The sequence below is a fragment of the Bos taurus genome, chromosome 10, assembly GCF_002263795.3.
Source record: "Bos taurus isolate L1 Dominette 01449 registration number 42190680 breed Hereford chromosome 10, ARS-UCD2.0, whole genome shotgun sequence".
NCBI lineage: Eukaryota > Metazoa > Chordata > Mammalia > Artiodactyla > Bovidae > Bos > Bos taurus.
In genome coordinates this window covers 69,405,698-69,421,977 of record NC_037337.1, presented here as the reverse complement: position 1 = coordinate 69,421,977, position 16,280 = coordinate 69,405,698, and positions in this window count along the sequence as shown.

The window sequence follows — 16,280 nt, the reverse complement described above, 5'->3', positions numbered from 1 at the left end:
GCTTTATCCTCTGAGCCACCAGGGAACACAACATATACATTACCATATGTAAAATAGATAGCCAGTGGGAATTTGCTGTGTGACACAGGGAACTTAAATCCTGTGCTCTGTGGCAACCTAGAGGAGTGGGATGGGGTGGGAGGTAAAGGGAGGTTCAAGAGGGAAAGAACATATGTATACACAATACTGTAAAGCAATTATCCTCCAATTAAAAATAAATACGTTTATAAGAAAAATAACAATAGGAAATTATTTTATTAACCATTGTTCACAGTCATCCAACAAAAGCACAGGGCTCTCCCTCAGTCCCTTATTGGTCCTCACAGATAAACTTTCAGTTACTCCTACACAAGCCTTTGGGGTACAATGCCATTTTTTTTTTTTTTCATTTTTTTGGTAAACTCTGAACATCTTGGAAAAGTCTCTGATGCTAGGAAAGATTGAAGGCAGGAGGAGAAGGGGGCAATAGAGAATGAGATGGTTGGATGGCATCACTGACTCAATGGACATGAGTTTGAGCAAGCTCAGGGTAATAGTGAAGGACAGGGAAGCCTGGTGTGCTGCAGTTCATGGGGTCACAGAGTCAGACACCACTGAGCAAGTGAACAGGGAACAAGTGAACCTCTATCTAGAGCTAAATGTTCAAGATGAGTATTAGAAACACACACACACACCCCATGTGTTTCGTTTGATCTATTTTATTTGCTCTATCAAATGCATACCGAGCCCTGCAGTATGGAAGCCTATTAGGCCCTCCTGCTGCTAAGTCACTTCAGTCGTGTCCAACTCTGTGCGACCCCACCAGGCTCTGCCGTCCCTGGGATTCTCCAGGCAAGAACACTGGAGTGGGTTGCCATTTCCTTCTCCAATGCATGAAAGTGAAAAGTGAAAGGGAAGTCACTCAGTCGTGTCTGACTCTCTGCAACCCCATGGACTGCAGCCCACCAGGCTCCTCCGTCCATGGGATTTTCCAGGCAAGAGTACTGGAGTGGGTTGCCATTGCCTTCTCCAGGGTAGCCCAAATCCTCCCTGGTGTCTGTCAAGGTTTTTCTGTAGAAAATGGCTAATAAAAGCATCTTCAAAAATTTCAGAGAAAGGTTAGAGAAAACAGAGGCTGAGTGGATTCAAGTTTTGCAGCACCTGAAGCATATACAATTAGGGAGCCTCTTTAGGAAAAAGAATATACAATGACAAAAAAAATTGCCCCCTTGGAAGGCACGGTGCAGGTTGAGTGTTCTAAAGCTCCACCTTCAGTAGCTTCAGGGTAAATCTGCTCTCCCTAGGACAGCTGCCTTCAGATGTGTCTTCTGTCCTCTTTTCATACTCAGGAGCCCATCCAATTCCTTCCTCCATTTCCTTTACAAAAATTATTTTGACCATTTACTAAAATGCCCTGTGGGGCCTTCAGAGACACAAGCTTCGTAATTTCAAAATACGCATATTATGAAAGTTGGCTGAGTAACTCAGAGTATGATCAGGAACAACTGTGGACTACATAATTGACATGATTTGGTTTATGTTTGCAACATTAGCAAACAGATCATACAAAACTGGGCAGTGCCCAGGAGGGCAGCTACGATAGACTGCGTGACTGTGTGCTTTGCAATTCGCCACGGGGGCAATGTCGCCCACACTTCCTGATGGCTGGAGCTCCTCAGGCATTTCCAGGATCAGGGACCGGCTCACAGCAGACGGAATGGAATCGCTGAAAGCTTTCAGTTGTGAAATTGTGTGTTTATAAAACGCACGGCAGCCAGGTGCTGAGTTAAGATCACATATTGTTCTGAATGACTCAGTAATTTTCAAGCTTCAGTTTAAGAGATGAAATTTTGTTTTCCCTAGTTTTAAATGGAGTGTTGGGCAGCGCCATGACTTTCTTATCAACCCAACTTGAGTCAGTAAGTTAGCAATTTAGGACTTGGATTTCTCTGACAGAGTTCCTCCCTATCCCCCAGTGCAATATTTTCACTCCATTTACTCTGGATACAAAGCAACCTTAGTGTTGGGCAGCTTGAAAACAGGGCAGTGTACAGTTTCCCATGCAGGGTTTGAGAAAATTTTTTATGATTCACTTTGAATTCCAATTCTAATTATTGAAGTTGATGTATTTCTTTTATGACACATCTTTTCATCTAAACTGTGTTTGGTCTTCACTTTTAGAAGTCCGACAGTAATGGTATCCATTGGTTCAAGGATTTTTATGATGCCTGATACAAATAACTGTAGACTCGTTATCTAGTTCGTGTGCTGTTATTTAAGCACTGAACTTAGGACAAATGGATTAACAGTGATAGTCATACAGTGCTTCAAGGAAAACATTTGTGCCTTCACTTATTCAACAGATGCCTACACGAGACAGGAACAGTTTTGGATGCTGGAAAACATAGAAGTGAACATACAGAAGTGGCCCTGCCTTCATGGATTTCTAGACTAGCAACCGAGTGAAAAAGAAACACACAAGTTCATTTATATAACATTAAAACTATTAAAAAATCAGGTAATATCACAATGAGCTACTATTTCACACCTATTAGAATGGCTATAATATTTTTTAAAGCAGGATTTCTTTTTTTTTTTGGTCATGCCATGTGGCTTGTGAGATCTTAGTTCCCCAACCAGGGATTGAGCCCATGCTCTCAGCAGTGGATCTAACCACTGGATAGCAAGGGAATTCCCTGGATGGTTATAATTTTTTTTAAAAAAAGGAAATAACAAGTGTTGGCAAGTGTGTGGAGAAATTAGAACCCTCATAATTGCTAGTGAGACTATAAAGTGGTGCAACTGCTGTAGGAAACAGTTTAGTAGCTTCCCAAAGAGTTAAACATAAAACTAGAATATGATCCAGAAATTCCACACCTAGGTTTATACCCAAAAGACTTAAATAAATAATTGTACACCAACATTCACAGCAACATTACAGTATCTGGAAGATGGAAACAACTCAAATCAGATGAATGGATAAACAAAATATGGTATATGCCTATGGTGGAGTATTATTCGGCCATAAAAAAGGAATGACACTTTGATATATGCTATAATATGAACGGACCTAGAAAACATCATGCTTAGTGAAATAAACTAGACACAGAGGGGAAAATATTATGTGTTTCCACTTATTTGAGGTACTCAAAATAGGTGAATTCATAGAGACAGAAGGTAAAATAGAGATTACCCAGAACTGGGAGGAGAGAGGAGTTGAGGGAATTATTGTTTAATGGGTACGAACTTCATGTTGCTAAAAAAGTTTTGGATACAGATAGCACTGATGGCTGCACAACATTGTGAATGCATTAATATTCAGTGCCACCAAACTGTACACTTATGAATCGTCAAATGATTCATAGTATGTACATTTTACCACAATTTAGAAAAATAATCAGAGAGCTGTGACAGAGAATGACTGATGTGGGGTGGAGGAGCACTTACTAAAGCACTAAGCAGGAGTGCTTTATTTAATAATCCACAAAACCTGGATCTGCTCTTGGGGATAAATGAAGTAAAAATGAACATGAACATTAGAAGATACTGGGTATCGTCATTTATATATTGGTGCTTGGGAAATTAAATTGATGTGCAAAATGTTAACAACCTCAGATATGCAGATGACACCACCCTATTGACACAAAGTGAAGAGGAACTGAAGAGCCTCTTGATGAAGGTGAAGAGGAGAGTGAAAAATCTGGCTTGAAACTCAGCATTCACAAAATGAAGATCATGGCATCCAGTCCCATCACTTCATGGCAAATGGGAAAAAAATGGAGGCAGTCACAGATTTTAATTTCCTGGTTCCCAAAATCACTGCAGATGGTGACTGTAGCCATGAAATTAAAAAATGCTTGCTCCCTGGAAGGAAAGCTATGACCAACCTGGACAGCATATTAAAAAGCAGAGATATCACTTTTCCGATGGTTTTTCCAGTAGTCATGTATGGATGTGAGAGTTGGACCATAAAGAAAGCTGAGTGCCGAAGAATTGATGCTTTCAAACTGTGGTGTTGGAGAAGACTCTTGAGAGTCCCTTGGACAGCAAGGAGACCAAACTAGTTTATCTTTAAGGAAATCAACCCTGAATATTCATTCAGGGTTCGTTCAGGGTTCAGAAAGACTGATGCTGAAACTGAAGCTCCAGTACTTTGGCCACCTGATGCAAAGAACCGACTCACTGGAAAAGACCCTGATGCTGGGAAAGATTGAAGGCAAGAGGAGAAGGGGGTGGCAGAGAATGAGATGGTTAGATAACATCACCAACTCAATGGACATCAATTTGAGCAATTTCCAGGAGACAGAGGAGCCTGGCGTGCTACAGTCCATGGGGTTGCAAAGAGTTGGACATCACTTAGCAACTGAACAACAACAATTCATATACTCACCCATTATGTTATTCATTCACTTATGGAAGAAATATTTAAGAGGCTCCTAACATACATACCTAGTGTCAAGCTGCAGAGAGGATACAAAGAACACATCCACAGCCTCCAGTTTCAAGATTTAGTGGAGAAAAAACACACCAAATCAATTCTAATATAGGGTTTTAAAACATTTCTAAGTATTGAGTCTGTCTCACAATCCTCTAGGATTGTAAGCTGTTGGAAGACATGACATCATATTTCATAGCTATATGAAACTTAAAGGGTCATCTCGGCTTTCCTGGTGACTCAGGCATTAAAGAATCTGCCCGCAATGCTGGAGACCCGGTTCGATTCCTGGGTCAGGAAGATTCCCTGGAGAAGGAAATGGCAACCCACTCCAGTATTCTTGCCTGAAAAATCCCATGGACAGAGGAGCCTGGAGGGCTGCAGTCCATGGGATGGCAAAGAGTCAGACATGACTGAGGGACTAACACACACACACACACACACACAAGTGGAACCTCTCAACTTATATTCAATAAACTCAAGCTAAGAGAAGCTAGATAGGTTGTCTAAGGCCAAAGAAATAGTGTCTAAGACCCAAGACTAGAAGGCAGATGTGCCTGATTACCAGTGTTGGTCTTGTCCCACCATTCTACACTACCATCCTTCCATGGGTTCCTTCCATGTCTCTTTCATCTCTTTCATCATGTAAGCCTCTGAATTCAGTGTTCCAAATATGATGGACATTGGATAAATGGATATTTGATGGTAACAGTCATGTGTATATATAATGACAGTTCCAGACTGGATGGCCTTCAGGAAAGGCCTCCTCATTCCTAACGTGGAGGTTGTCATGAGAATGTTGCAAGATAATATAGGGTTAGCTCTTAGCACAGAATCAGCTTGCTAGCGCAGGAGACATAGGTTTAAGCCCTGGGTCGGGAAGATCCCCTGGAGAAGGGAATGGCAACCCACTTCAGTATTCTTGCCTGAGAAATCCTGTGGGCAAAAAGAGCCCGGCAGGCTCACAAGAGTCGGACTCAACTTAGTGACTAAATAGCAACAGCAAGCTCTCAACACAGTTCTAGGCACATAATAAGTATGCAATCCATGTGAGGTTTTGTTATTAGTGCCATTATCATTAACGCTGACAAATTCTTATGAGCTTCTGTAGGATGTTTGTATTATGGCCAATTTTCTAACGCTAAGAAATTGAGTTTGGGAATTCAGTTCTCTAAAATCTAAAAGGTACGTACAAATTGAGATATCATGCCAACTAATTAAGAAAACTTACAAATAAATATTGACCTTCACTCTACCAGCCCTGCCATTTAAAATCCACTCAAAATCATCACCTCCATTAGAGTCACCCAAAAAGGAGAGTAACTGCAAACCGCATTCCCGAGCTGGCCTCGTATAAATTGCTATTTGCCCCAAGGTATTGTCAAGGCTGTAAACAGATGTTCAAGAGGAAACACTGACTGAGGTGCAGACAAGAGATAGGATAATCAGAAGCTTGAAAATGATTAAGGCTTTGCAGTCAAGAAGAGAGCTTGGAGCAATTTGCACTTCTATCTTCAACACCGACAAACTGGTTCATTTCTGTTTATGTGGACAGTTATACGGCTGCTCACTTCACAAATTTAAACTTTTACTCAATGAAAACCAAATATTTCTTCTCATACATGTGGTTTTTCCCCTTAAAGTAATAGGTTTAGGTGTACAGAAGTTCTAAGATGATGAACTTTATGGGAACATAGGAAAGGCTTGGCTTTATTTCTTGTTGAGAGAAGGAAAGTTATGCTAAATCATATTACCTTCCTCTTGTTCATACCACTGCTGACTCTGCAAGTCAATGTTTGCCCCCGGATTATAGGTGAGAAACATTGAGAAACATCACTGTCTCAATGCAATAGAGAAAATGTTGGTGGAAATGTTAATTGCACCTGACTGGACTTGAGGAGATGATTACAGGCACTATGCAAAGCTATCCAACATATCTGAGCTTTTCTTCTCTAAATATTTTCAGACTTTTTCTTTATTCATTTAAATTTGCAGCAAATTCATTCAATTTGCAGCAAAGCATCAATCTGTATGAATCTCATTTGCAAAAATTACAGGTGTCTTCTTTTTTAAACAAAAGAATAAGGTGTGAGTTGCCTGAACAATTACTAAATTTATACGATCCACACTTGCAAGCTTATTAAGTAAGTAATTGAGTAGAACCAACCAAGAAATGAAAATCAGGAGGCAGGAACAGCAAGGTAATGAAACTCAAACCTCTTTTTGGTGAATTTCACTTTTCATTGTTTTTAGATAATTTACATCTAATTTGAAATTTGCTTCTGAAGATGACATGTAACGTAGGGTCAGTGGAGGTTTCTAACACATAAAATATAAATTCACGGTGATATCTATTACACCATCCTGTTTCACATTCTTTACAGCATTTAACACCATCTGATTCTTTTTGGTTTATTGGTTGGTTTATTGTCTGTCTCCCTACACTAGAAAGGAAGTGCCATGAAAAACAAGAAACTTGCCTATCTTCCTCATTCTTATGTCCCCATGCGTGCCTGGCTCAAAGTGGGCCCTCTACAAATGCTCCTTGACAGAATCACGGGCTGAGCTCAACAGAACCATGTATCTCAAATTATGCTCAAGAGGACCAGAGCATGGGGATTTCAGGAACAGAGTGAGATTTGTTTTGTTGCTACAGTTGAATAGTCCTACTTCTCCATTTCCAGAAAAACAAAACGGGTAATGAATAATGTTTCACAATTTACAATTGTCTCCTTCAAATTTCTCATGGCTTAACGTTTTTGCTACCTCATCTCTTTGCAATCAACATAATGGTAAGCAAGTAGCAAGCTAATATTTTCAGAGAAATTTGGAAACAGATAATAGCACTAAATTGAACAGGCTCTTAATATATTTGTATATATGTTCTACCACAATAAAAAATGGTTAAAAATATATATCTTTATATATATATGTATTGTAAACACTCTGGAGCTGGACGTTGGTGATAATTGCGTAGCAACATGGATTTACTTAATGACAATGAACTATACACTTAAAAACTGTAAAATTTTTAATGCATATTTACCACAATTGAAACATGGTTTTAAAAACATACAGCCGTACATCAACCAATACAATATTGTAAAGTAATTAGCCTACAATTAAAATAAATAAATTTATATTAAAAAATATATATATATATACAGCCAGTGACTAGTACACCCCACTCCACTACTCTTGCCTGGAAAATCCCATGGACGGAGGAGCCTGGTGGGCTACAGTCCATGGGGTCGCTAAGAGTCAGACACAACTGAGCGACTTCACTTTCACTTTTCATTTTCATGCATTGGAGAAGGAAATGGCAACCCACTCCAGTGTTCTTGCCTGGAGACCCCAGGGACGGCCGAGCCTGGTGGGCTGCCGTCTATGGGGTCGCACAGAGTCGGACACGACTGAAGCGACTTAGCAGCAGCAGCAGTGAGTACTTGAAATGTGGCTAGTGCAACTGAGGAACTGTATTTTTTATTTATTTCAAATTGACTTACATTTAAAGAGTCATATGTGCCTGCTGGACTTTCCTTGTGGCTCAGTTGGTAAAGAATCTGCCTGCCATGCGGGAGACCTGGGTTTCATTTCTGGGTTGGGAAGATCCCCTGGAGAAGGAAGGCTACCCGCTCCGGTATTCTGGCCTGGAGAATTCCATGGACTGACTGTAGGGTCGAAAAGAGTCAGACAGGCCTGAGCGACTTTCACATGTGCCTGCTGGATACTGCATTGGACAGTACAGGGCTAAATGCTTGGACCACTTCACTTAAATAATGCCATTTGGGACCTAATTTTTAAAGGTATTATTTGGATGGATTTTCCCCTTGTTTTCAGATTTTTATTATGAAATTGTCAAATACACAAAAGTAGGGAGAATAGTATAATGCATATCAATATGTTCATCACATTGAGTACAATTGTTAATGTTTCACTATATTTGCCACAATGTTACTTGAGCTCCAACTATGCTAATGAGTAGTTTGAAAGCTATGGGACTGAGAAGGGCTCATTCCCACACACACTTCTCCAGGATCAAACCAATTCCATTAGCCCTTCCCTTCCCTTTTGCTAACCAGTTACATTTCCCCCCCATAGTTTCTAGGGTAATTGTGCCAGAAATTACAAGAATGTAATGCAATGGCACCCCACTCCAGTACTCTTGCCTGGAAAATCCCATGGACGGAGGAGCCTGGAAGGCTGCAGTCCATGGGGTCTCTGAGGGTCGGATACCACTGAGCGACTTCACTTTCACTTTTCACTTTCATGCATTGGAGAAGGAAATGGTAACCCACTCCAGTGTTCTTGCCTGGAGAATCCCAGGGACAGGAGAGCCTAGTGGGCTGCCATCTATGGGATCGCACAGAGTTGGACACGACTGAAGTGACTTAGCAGCAGCAGCAATGACAGTTATTTGTGAGTATGATAAAATTATAACTTCTAAGTTGTGTCAGATTTGACCTAGGATTGCTTTGTTATTAAATCATGACTTCTTGTGGTACTTAGGTATTAATAGTAAAAAGCCACCAACCACTGAGTGTGTGACACCTCAATGAGACAGAAGTGTCCCAACAAGTATGGCCAAGATGACAGCTTAACTGGCTTTCCAAAATTTAAATTTAAAAATTGGGCTGGGAGGATGGCTATGAAGGGATGAGACCTATAAGCCATTCTGACCAATGTTTTCCATCATGATGATGTTGTGGTTAGAAGGATTAGAGTGGTCATCAACAGCAGTAGGCCTCTGGGGCTTCCCTGGTGGTCCAGTGGTTGAGAATCTGCCTTTCAATGCAGGGGACTCAGGTTTGATCCCTGGTCAGGGAACTCAGATCCTGACTGCAGAAGGGCAGCTAAACCTGAGAGAGAAGCAGCTAGAGAAAAGCCTGTGTGCTCTGGAGCGTGCACACCGAAATGTGTGCGGACCTGGCATGCTGCAACCAAGACCCAACACAGCCAAGGAAGTAAATAGTTTATTTTGAAAAATTCAGCAGTGCTGAAGCTGAAACTCCAATACTTTGGCCACCTGATGTGAAGAGCAGATGTCACTGGAAAAGACCCTGATGTTGGGGGAAATTGAGGGCAAGAAGAGAAGGGGGCGACAGTGGATAAGATGGTTGGAGGCATCAATGGACATACGTTTGAGCAAACTCAGGGAGATAGTGAAGAACAGGGCAGCCTGGCATGCTACAGTTCACGGGGTCACAGAGAGTTGGACAAGACTTGGCAACTGATCAACAACAGTGCTAAGTGAAGTCAGTCAGACAGAGAAAAACAAATACTGTCTGATGTCACTTATATGTGGAGTCTAAAAAATACAATTGGTGAGTAAAACAAAAAAGAAAGAAAGAGAAAGAAGCAACCTCACAGATACAGAGAACAAACTAGTGGTTACCAGGGGAGAGAAGAAAGTGTGGAGAGGGAAGAAAGGAGAGGGAGAAAAAAAAAGTGTTATTATGGAATTATATAAAATCATGTGTGTGAAACATTTGAAAGTTGTAAAACACCATAGAATGTAAAGAATCTTTTATTTAATTAAAAGAAAAATTGTAAAAGTCAGTATACAAAACAAAATAAATGAGATTTTCAAAAAAGATAATAGCTCTTTGAGGAAAGTAGTAAGAGCAGTAGAGATTGTCTCTTTAACCACAGTCCTCGCGGTCAAAGAAGCATCGTACTCCAGGAGGCTGGATGTAGGAAAGAACAGGGAAAGCACGAAGGATATTTGTCAACTGTCTCTAGAGTTTTCTAAATGTGACCATGTAATACACAATTCTAAAATCCAAAAAGATCTTAAAAATTAAACTTTTTTATATTTTTTAGTTATTTTTTAAATAATGAGACATACACAACTTTATTTCGTCATCTGTAAAAAGTCGTACTTTTACAGTGACGCATTCCCTGTCTCAGCAGAAAGAGAATGCTAAGTCTGAAAAGCTTCTACCTAGGACTGCAACTGTGTAACCCTGAGCTGACATCTCTGTGCTGTCAAAGTGGGATCCTTACTGGGTGGCGGCTGCTTTTACATTCCTCCTGGAGACACTCTCTTGGGGGCTGTGACCCCCTCACATAGCCGAGGAGTGAACACAATTCTACCTGGACGGGGTGCCCTTATGGCCCCTTCCCTCTTACAAGAGGTAGATCACAGAATTAACTTTCTGAGAAATGGGTCCATCTTCCATTTAGGCTCCATTAAGTCTGCTGAAATCAAGGTTATACTTACAAAGCATTATATTGTGTTAATGCCTGTTCCTCTCTCTCCAGCCATTTCCTCATCATCTATATAATTTTCAGGTATTTTTTAATTGGAGGGAAATCGCTTTACAATGTTGTGTGGGTTTCTACCGTACAATAATGAGAATCAGCCGTAATTATACATATATCCCCTCCCTCTTGAACCTCCCACCCCTCTAGGTCATCATAGAGCATCAGGCTGGGCTCTCTGTGTTATATAACAACTTCTCACCAGCTATCTATTTTACACATGGTAGTGTATATATGTCGATTCTTTCTCCATTCATCCCACTTTCAACAAAAACTCATTTGAAGGTAAAATTTGACTTGAGCTGGCATGAGACTACGACCTTTATTTATCCCACTTAGAATAAATATTATGCTTTGCTGCAGTTGACAGTGATATGCTGTCCCTGACTCCAATTGACATATTCCACAATAAGAACCACAGCACCTTCAAAATCTGGAAAAATTCTGAATTCCAAGCCATTTCTGGTCCCAGGCATTTGGGATCATTAATTCTGGACCACTACTCTGCTTATATTCCATTGTCCAGAACTTAGTGATGGGTCCACTGTTAGCTACAAGTGTGCCTGGGAAACCGCCTTTATTCCAGGCAACCGTAAAAATCCAACAAAAATTCTATTACTTATGGAACAGGGAAAATTGGACATTAGTACCCAGTCAATAGTCTCTGACACAATTTCATTTTTCCCTTAAAGCTTTATCCTAAAACACCCTTCCCCCAGAACCTCCTAAATAAGATCAAAATAGATAGGAATTATCCCTTTGGTTCTCTGTAAGCAGTCTGGACTGACTTCAGATGCCCCAGGCATAGCTGGCTTCTTGCACTCCTACAGAATGCTACCCTGACTTCTCACACAATCTACAGTTCATAAATCTTCCTCTCACAGAACTACCTCAGTTCAGTTCAGTTCAGTCGCTCAGTTGTGTCCGACTCTTTGTGACCCCCATGAACCGCAGCACGCCAGGCCTCCCTGTCCATCACCAACTCCCGGAATCCATTCAAACCCATGTCCATTGAGTCGATGATGCCATCCAGCCATCTCATCCTCTGTTGTCCCCTTCTCCTCCTGCCCTCAACCTTTCCCAGCATCAGGGTCTTTTCAAGTGAGTCAGCTCTTCGCATCAGGTGGCCAAAGTATTGGAGTTTCAGCTTCAACATCAGTCCTTCCAATGAACACTCAGGACTGATCTCCTTTAGGATGGACTGGTTGGATCTCCTTGCAATCCAAGGGACTCTCAAACGTCTTCTCCAACACCGCAGTTCAAAAGCATCAATTCTTTGACGCTCAGCCTTCTTCACAGTCCAACTCTCACATCCATACATGACCACGGGAAAAACCATAGCCTTGACTAGATAGACCTTTGTTGGCAAAATAATGTCTCTGATTTTTAATATGCTGTCTAGGTTGGTCATAACTTCCCTTCCAAGGAGTAAGCGTCTTTTAATTTCATGGCTGCAATCACCATCTGCAGTGCTTTTGGAGCCCAGAAAAATAAAGTCAGCCACTGTTTCCACTGTTTCCCCATCTATTTCCCATGAAGTGATGGGACTGGATGCCATGATCTTCGTTTTCTGAATGTTGAGCTTTAAGCCAACTTTTTCATTCTCCTCTTTCACTTTCACCAAGAGGCTCTTTAGTTCTTCTTCACTTTCTGCCATAAGGATGGTGGCATCTGCATATCTTAAGTTATTGACATTTCTCCCTGCAATCTCGATTCCAGCTTGTGCTTCATCCAGCCCAGCATTTCTCAGGATGTACTCTGTATATAAGTTAAATAAGCAGAGTGACAACATGTATGTAGCCTTGACGTACTCCTTTTCCTATTTGGAACCAGTCTGTTGTTCCATGTCCAGTTCTAACGGTTGCTTCCTGACCTGCATACAGGTTTCTCAAGAGGCAGGTCAGGTGTCTGGTTTCCCATCTCTTTCAGAATTTTCCACAGTTTATTGTGATCCACACAGTCAAAGGCTTTGGCATAGTCAATAAAGCAGAAATAGATGTTTTTCTGGAACTCTTGCTTTTTTGATGATCCAGCGGATGTTGGCAATTTGATCTCTGGTTCCTCTGCCTTTTCTAAAACCAGCTAGAACTACCTCAGTCTCCCAGATATTTCCCAGTCTTCTGGTAAATTCAAGACAATACCTTTGGTTCTGACTGGTCAGGGTCCCTATGAGTTGGGACTCTCATTTGGACTAACTGCCCATGTCTTTCCAACCTTTCCTGACAGAAGAGATGGAACGTCTTCATAAGAATGTTCAAGAAACAACTTTCAAAAATGAACATCCAGATTCAAACATTATCTGTTTGAATTTATCAAACTCCATCAAATCCAAATTCTTCTTCTCTCAAAAAAAAATTATTCGAATTCAACAAATTCAGCTCTGGCATAGAAATAGCATTGTGTTCCAGGAAGCATGGAAAATAAAAGATGAGTATTTTCCCCTGCTTATTGCAATTGGACACAAAAAGAGGAATTTGGGATGAGTGTTGAAAAAAGAAAAACAATTGAAATTGGATTTTATTTTCAACTCGGAGGCTAAAAAAGCATATCTTAAGAAAATGAATGTGGATAGTGCTTGGTAATAACTCAAACCTAGTCATTGGTAAAATCTAATTTTTCCTCTAGTATAAATGAAATGCAAGATGAGCAAGAAAGAGTCACAAGCAGTAACAAAACAAGATTCAGCCTCTAGCTCGGGTGCAGTAAACTGTAAATAGATCAGTGTTTTATAGTTGTATGAAATGCTTCTGGAACCCTACGTTATTTTATGCATTCCTTGTCAGTTCTTATAAGAATGTGCTTTTGAATGCCCAATAGTTAAATCATTAAATGGAGATGCCAAACTTTAAGTATTCCATAAGTTCTTATTTAACTTTTTAAATGGCAGTTTGTACAACTGCTCCAGGTAACTTTAAATAGATAAGTATTCTGGGGAGTGTCCGTATTATTCAACCTAAAAGCTAAGTGTAACATAAATGGAAAAATAGACTGTACTTCGTGCATTTCATACATTTTAATGGCCAAGTACTATTGATTGTTGTGCTTTTTTTGCAAGCAAGGGAAAATTCACACATCACATTGTGTATGTCCTTGCGGTGGAAAGTTATTTTGATCACACCTCACAAATGATCCATACTGATATTAAGTTTACAGTCTTGGGAAAAGAAGGGAAGAGTGAACTTAATTTGAATTTAGAAAGTCTCTAAATGATAATTGAATCACAAGTCTGGATTATAATTCTAGGAGCAACACTTGACTTGGTCAAAATCACTGTTATGAAGAGATGCAATTTTTACACAGTACTTCACATTGATTAAGTAATGTGTGAAAATGGGAAAAAAAAGTATTTGAATCTTAATCACAGTCATTTGCATGAAATAAAAGTCTGTGTCAGGGGAATGCACATTATAATAACTCCTGGGTGTTTTGGTTGCATCAGTGAGCAAAGAAGTTGTATGCATTTTTTTTTCATGCTGATATACAAGAATTCCTTTTATATTTATTGTATCTTTGATTGTACGAAAATTCAGCAGTATAGGATTTTTGCTGGTGAGAGACGACAACTGATTAACTACCTTAACAATGGCTGTAATTAAAACAGATGTTTGATAATGCATGCGCCCGAATTAAACTGGGAACATTCAAAGAGAGAAAAGAGAAATAGGAATTTGATATGAACCTCATTCTCAGTCAAGCTCTCCATTAGATGGAAAGGTAGTAAATGGGAAATGAACTTCAGAAAAATTCTTACAGTCTCTCTTCTGTGTCATTCCTGTGTGCTCCTCTTCCCCCCAGTCCTACCTGGGACTGAGCTGCAAGGCTATAGGTTCTACTTTTCTGCACTGGTGCACACGGTATTAATATTTCCAGCTTCACTGCCCTGATGAGACTCTTCAAAGTCCGAATGCCTCCAAATCTGGGTCTAGACCCTCTTTTGCCTTCTTCAGACCCTGAATAAGTGATATCATCTTTTAACAACCTGAAATCTCCTGTTCGGGTTGATATACATTTCCTACAGTGTTGAATAATTTTTTTTTTTCTTATTTTAATTGTCTACTTCTAGTTTAAAGGCAACAGGACTTAGGAATAGAGATTTCAGCTTCTGAACCTTTCCACCGTCCCTGGTTTGTGGGTGAGAAGGAATCAAAACTCTGTGAAACAAGAGTTTTGATTCCTGAAGAGGTTGAAATTTGCAAAAGACAATAATAATTATTTCCAAAATGTAAAATTCTAATTTGCTCAACCCAGGTCAGAAGAAGACAGTGGCTAGGAAAATATCTGCCAGTGATGGATCCCCAGGAAGGGATACACGTGGAGCAGAGATGGGATGGTAATGGATGCAGCAGTGTCTTTAATTAGAACTGAATGACAGTAAAAAGTAATGATTACAATAACATTAATAGTGATAAATACATCTTTATATATTTCACTAACTGAAACTGAGCAAAAAAAATACAAAAACAGTAAAATTAAAAAAAGGAAAGAAAGAAATTTCAGTGGTAACAGAAAACAACTGTGACCTCAGTCTTATCTTAAAGAGAGAAACACACACTCTGAGCAGATGATAGCAGCCATAAAATCTCAAAATAAATGTGCTGAGCCAGATGCACTGAAGTTATTACATACTCAAATCTTAACAGCGTTCCAAAATGCAAGCGTTCCTTCTCAACAGCAGCACTCTCTCAGCCTGAGCATGGAGGAGTTTGCGTCGATGGTCTCCTCTGTCATAGCAGATTGTAGGCACTCCACAATATTTATTGAAAGAAACAATCCATCTCGCCATTCTCACAAAACCCACTGCTTCCTTTAAAAATACAGTGTTAAGGAAGCACTCCCTCCTTTCTACACCCTCAACCACCAGCCTTGTCAGACCCTCCCACTTCCAAAGATAATCTCTCTCCTGCTCTTCACCTCTCCAGAACCCATCCATTCTCTGGAGCTAATTGAGATTGCTTGTACTGCAAGGTTTCTGTGATGGCTCCAGGCCACAGTGGCTTCTTCCTCCTCTGCACACCACGCATCCAGGGACAAGGCTCTCTAGTGCCGCACAATCTTGTTTTACATTAGTCTGTTGTGTTTCTCCCTCCCCAGCTGTAAGCTTCTCCACGATGAGAATAACGCCTTATCTTCGTTTCTCCCTACTTTCCTTCCTTCTTTTCTTCAACAAATACAAAGTATTTAGTTCCTACCCGGTGGCTCAGTGGTGAAAGAATCCTCTTGCTAATGCAGGAGACTTGGGTTCAATCCCTGGGTCAGGAAGATCCCCTGGAGGAGGAAATAGAAACCCACTTCATTATTCTTACCTGGAGAATCCCATGGACAGAGGAGCCTGGCCATGGGGTCACAAAGAGTCAGACGTGATTGAGTGACTGAGCACACACAGTGTCAGCAGGGCACTTCCTGATTTCCTCCTACGGCATGTGGCAGCATTTATCATGTAGTAAAGTAGACCTGAATTACATGTGCATTTTGTTTGAGGACATGTATTCAACAGCTCTCTATCATCCTGGATGATTTAGCTTAACTCATCTGCTGCTTCCCCAGCATATATTTAACTCATTTTTTTTTGACAAAAGAAAAACCTTCATTATCACCATTCAGC